The sequence below is a fragment of the Macrotis lagotis genome, chromosome 2, assembly GCF_037893015.1.
Source record: "Macrotis lagotis isolate mMagLag1 chromosome 2, bilby.v1.9.chrom.fasta, whole genome shotgun sequence".
In the NCBI taxonomy this organism is placed as follows: Eukaryota; Metazoa; Chordata; class Mammalia; order Peramelemorphia; family Peramelidae; genus Macrotis; species Macrotis lagotis.
The window spans coordinates 94,465,494-94,471,493 of NC_133659.1; positions in this window are offsets into that span (position 1 = coordinate 94,465,494).

Consider the following 6,000-nt stretch of genomic DNA (forward strand, 5'->3'; position numbering starts at 1 on the left):
AACCCACGCTCCTCTTTCTTTCCCCTTTCCTTTTCCCCTTCTTCCCTTCTTTCTGTTCCCCTTTTTCTCCCCCTCCCCGTCCCCCCTCCCCTGTTCCTCTTTTAATGCTTGAAAGGTAAGATAAGTTTCTTAACTTAACTAAGTGTGTCTAAACTAACTTTAAACCAACTCTGATGAGATGAAGATTCAGGTGGTTCTCACCCCCTCCCTTCTTCCCTTCAATTCCAAAAGGTGTTCTGTACCTCTTGATGTAATATTTTACCCCATTCAATCTCCTCCATCCTCCCATTTCCTTACTGGCCCCCCTTTTAAGGGGGTATTATTTTTAAATCATTCTGAGTCACAGAAACATCATGTGTCCAACACTTCAGACTATGCATATTCTCTCTAATAGAGTTACAATTCTCAAGAGTTATGAGACTCTTTCTCCCATGTAGGTATATAGCCAGTTTCATCTTATTGGATAGAAGCTTTGTTTTTGTTTTGTTTTGTTTTGTTTTTACCTTTTCATGTGTCTCTTGAGTCTCCTGTTTGGTGTCCAAATTTTCTATTTAACTCTGGCCTTTTCATCATGAAATCTTGGAAGTCTCCCATTTCATTAAATGTCCATCTTTTCCCCTGAAGGAGAAGGTTCAGCTTTGCTGGGTAATGGATCCTTGGTTGCATTCCAAGCTTCCTTGCTCTTCAGAATATCTTGTTCGAGGCCCTTCAAATCCCTTAATGTTGCTGGGACAAGGTCCTGCATAATCCTTTCTGTGGTTCTTTGGTATTTAATTTTTTTCTTTCTGGCTGCTTGCAGGATTTTGTTTCTTTTATCTAAACATTCTAGAATTTGGCCACAACATTCCTTAGTGTTTTCATTTTAGGATCTCTTTCCATTGGGGATCAATGTATTCTTTCAATAACTATTTTGCCTTCTGATTCCATGATATCAAGGCAATTTTCCATTACTAAATCCTGTAATATTATGTCCAGGCTTTTTTTCTCTTCAATGTTTTCAGGAAGGCCTATAATTCTTAGGTTCTCCTGTCTTGATCTGTTTTTGAGGTCAGTGGTTTTACTGATGAGGTATTTTGCATTTTCTTGTATTTTTTCTATCTTGTTGTCTCATGAAGTCATTAGTCTCTGCCAATTGCATTCTATTTTTTAGAGAAGATTTTTCTTCATTTTTCTTTTGCAACTCCTTTTCCAGTTGATCAGTTCTATTTTTGAAGTTTTCCATTTGTCCAAGTATAGGTTTGAGAGAATCATTTTCTTTTTGCATTTGCTCAATTGAAGATCTGAGTTATTCTCATTTTGTATTTGTCCAATTGTATATATTCCAAGGATTTGTTTTCTTTTTTGTGAGATGTTAATTTTCTCTTGCAAAATGTTAATTTTCTCTTGAGTTTCTTTTCCCAATTTTTCCAATTCATTTTTAAACTCCTTCCTAATTTCTTCAAGGAATTCTTCCTGGACTGTAGAACAATTCATATTCTCCTCAGTAGTACCTAAACACAATAAAACTTTGTGGATGCACCCATGCAGCAAACAATTAGCATTTAATTGTAAGGAAAAGAAAGACAAGCTGTGAGAATGAAAAGACAGAGCATGGCCCGGTATGCTAGACTGATCATAGACTTATCCTCTGTAGCCTAATTTTCAGAATCAGTAAAAGTTGTGAGCCCAAGGCAAGCTGATTACCAGAAAAAAATGTAAACAGAGTGCAGCTGAGAATAATGAAGCCATGACTTATACTCTATTTAAGGAGCTCTCCTTAATAGGATTTTCTGGGAATCTTCATCTACTCAGAAGGAGAGAATTTAAGGGAAGAATCTGCTTTCAGTGTGAATCAGAATTGTAATGAATTCCTAAAAAAAGAAGCTTCTGTAGCACGAAAGAAAAAAATCCAGAGTGCATGAAGGAAAGAAATGCTTAGAAAACTGTGAGATAAGGTCGCAGGCTCTTTGCAGTATCAACAATATCCTATTTAGTGATCAGACAACTTTTATAGAATATTGCTTCAGGGATATTGTGAGGGATATTTAGAGATAGATTGCCATATTTTTCCATCTAATCAGGCTCTTGAAAGCAAATACATTTTCCCTATGTGATACTAGTATTTGAATTTTCAACCAATCTGTTTTATTTCTAAAACCCAATCACTCATCATGCAACAAATTGACAATATGTGTGTGGTTTTTATAAAAATAGTCATTCCTAACGGTACTTTGAAATCTTAGTTATTATTGTTTACAGAAAAATAGGCAAAGATGGAATATTATAGATAATACATTAAATATTATTAAATATATTAGAAGAAAACTATAGAATATTATTAATCTAAGCCCTCTCCCATTATTTCACTAATGTACTCAAAAGCTATGGTAAAGAGAGGGAGTCCAAACATATAAGAACTTTAAGAGAAATATATGAAAGAGGAAAATTTATGAGCTTAATGAAATTCCTGACCATAACCTCAACTAGCTCATTTTTTCAGTACATATCAGAATATCTACAACAAATTAAATTGCTTCTCTGGGCATTGATTGATTGCTTCATCCTTATCACTGTTTATGCTGAGTAAATGTCTTTCTCTTCCTTACTCAAATCTATTGTTTATAATTTATTTTAATTAACTGCCACCCTTAAAGAGGTGTCTAAAAGTGTTAGGTTTTTATACAGCCAGCCATTTGCATTGTCATGGAGTTGCTAAGCTAATCAAACAAGCTATCCCTGTACTTTACAAATCATCCCAGATAGTTACTCACTCACTCAAATGATGAAATTTCCAATCACACTTATTAAATTAAATTTCTTTTTTTAATTGTTAGCTAAACCCTGAGTAAATTTCAACATTGACCATATACAAATATAAATATCTTAGTCTGCCTTCTCTATCTTTCACTATTCTATTAGGAAGTACCTAGAATTATTATCTTTATCAGTGGCTAATTTTTTTATTATATAAACTTTTCTACTCATATTCACTTTTCCTTGATTATAAAGATCTTCCCAGATTTCTCTGAAATCATCCCTTTATTATTTTTTTTTTAGGTTTTTGCAAGGCAAATGGGGTTAAGTGGCTTGTTCCAGGCTACACAGCTAGGTAATTATTACATGTCTGAGGCTGGATTTGAACTCAGATACTCCTGACTCCAGGGCTGGTGCTCTATCCACTGCGCACCTAGCTACCTGCCCCACCTTTATCTTTTCTTACAGCACAACAGTATTCCACCACATTTATATGCTATAACAATTTCAATGAATTCCTACTTGATGAGAACCTTCTCAGTTTCCAAATTTTTGCCATCATAAAAAAGAGGAATTTATATTTTGTATATCTTACTAAAGAGTATGTTTTTGCTTAGGACCAAGTCCTCCCTTGGGGCAGCAAGATATGCAGTGGCTAGAACAGCAGACCTGGATTTGCAAAGATTTGAGTTCAAATGAAGCCCCAGACACTTGTATCTTTTCTGACCCTGGGCAGTTTCAGTTCCTCATCTGTAAAAATATCGCAATAATTACCTTGCCAAGAATACCGCATAGATTAGTCTGGGGAGTCATCAAGATTCTGACAAGACTAAACACCTGAAAAACAATAAAAATAACAACAAAATCCTCTCTTCATTGTAGTCCCTCTTCTTCTATATCCCTGTTCCATCTTGTTTCCATATTGAGAAAATTGCACTTCTTTAATTCTTTGTAAACTCTTAGCCCTTTGACCACTTCAGATCAGAGTGAAGTTCAAATATCAGCTACCCCCGACCCTACATCCTTGTTTGTGTAGAAATCTATTTGTGCACTTTAAGATAATTTTCTTTAAATTTCCTTTTCGCCTGCTCTCACAGAGTATTTTTCTTCCTCCCTTTTAACATTTTTTAAGATCACCAAGATCAAATAAAGATCCTCTATCTTTGACTCTCTATATCTTCCAATTATAATAGAGTTCAGAGGAAATGTTTCTCAGCATTTTAATAGTTTATCCTCCTTTTCTCTTTTATGATTATTCATTTATGCTAACTTTTGCTTATTAATTTTGTCTACTGTATTTGTATTTGTACTTCAACATTTCTATGCCATTTCTTTAGTGTTTTCAACAGAAAAGCTTGCAGATCTTCTAATTCCTTGAAAATTTATTTACAGGTTTAGGTATCCTTTGGTATAAACCTATTTTTGCCTTCTTATAATATGATATTCTAAGTCCTTTGCTTCTTGATAGCTGCTAATTCAAGTGTGATCCTGACTATGGATTTTTGGCACTTGAATTATTTCTTTTTCATTTCTTAAATTACATTTTCTTTGATATAGAATTTTTGGATTTGATATATAATGTTACTTAGAATTTTCACTTTGGTACATCTTTGAAGAAGCAACTGATGAATTCTTTTGAGTTCTATATTGTCCTAGAATCCTGAGAGTTCTCAGCATGGCCATTTATGATTTCGTTTTTTTATGATTTCTTGAAATGTACTTTCCAGGATGTTTTTTCCTATTTACTCTGGACTTTCATCTTGTCCAAAGACTCTAAAATTAGCTGTGCTTGGTCTATTTATTAGTTCAGTTGCTTTTACTAAAATAACACTATCTGTTTTTTAGGTTTTTGCTTTTGTTACAAAAACTATTGTCATTGCAATATTAATATATAATGGAGTCATGACCTTTTATTCACTCTATTGTAAGAGGGAGATTGCTGTTTGCATAAGATTTTTGTTCTTCATTTTGTTCTTCATTTCTTCATTTTTTCCTTCCATATTTTTGTTACTTTTCAAGTTTATTCCACTTGCACCTTCATTTCATTTCTAAAAATTATAAATTCATTTAAAAAATCTTTGCTTCATCTCTTTCAGTAATTAGAGTTGGACTTATGCTCAAAAAACTGTGTTTTTGTTTTTGTTGTTGTTGTTTGTATTATAAATACTTCATAGGTGTTCTGTGTTTCTAAGTTACCATCATCATCATTCCTATGACATAATAGCTGTTTTTCTGGGTTTTTTTAAAGCATAGAATTTACGGGTTTTTTGCTTGCTCATCCAGCCTACTCTCTAACATAAGACATTTTAGTTAGGATCAGGGTCTGAGCACTTCTGGTAGAAAGGTATGAACCAGGCTACTACTGTTTTTGGAGAAAACTACTAGAATTAAAGCAGAATACAGAAAATTATGCACCAAGAAAAATAACTGAAAAGATAATAAAGGGATAAAATTAATACAAAAAGAATAAATCACAAACCACTAGCCTACCACTAATAGCTTTTAAGATTCTTGAGCAATTATTCATCTAAAATGAAAAGGAAGAATATATATAAGAAAGCTAAGCTTTTATATACACTAAGACAACATAGAATGATAAAAAACTTTGTAGAATTATATTTAATAATATTTTTGTCAATCAATCATAAATATATCAAGTTCCTCATAAAAAATCAATTCTCTCAAATATCTTGTTTTCCCTTCAATTTTTTCATTGCATTAACTATGAAAATCTTTTATCTAATAAGGTTCTTCAATTCCATTACAAATTCGGGTAAAAGCATTAGAAATTCTATATTGATAGAATATTAACTGCAGAATTTTTATTTTATTATTACTATGTGTAATGATAACCATCACCATTTGTTTAGAGACTAATATTTTAGGTGTGGGTAAATCCTGATTTAACCACATATTAACTGTAATGTTAGGAACATCACTTAACATTTAGGACTTTGCATTTCTTTTCTTTAGAATACAGTATTATATATTATATAATTTCTTTGATATATAAATATAATATATATTTCTTATATATAAATAATATATATATATATAATTATGTTGAATATTATCTAAGATTTTTTCTAACTTCCTCATTCTGGGTTTTTGTTGAAAATTCTTTAGACAATTGGCTTCCATTTATTCAGATGAAAGTTTGGGGAAAAATAAGCAAAAGTGTTTCTGTACATTATTTCTACAATATTGATCAAATTGAGATTTTCCAAGTAAATACAACACATTGGTGTTGTTGTCTTTATTTCTTTT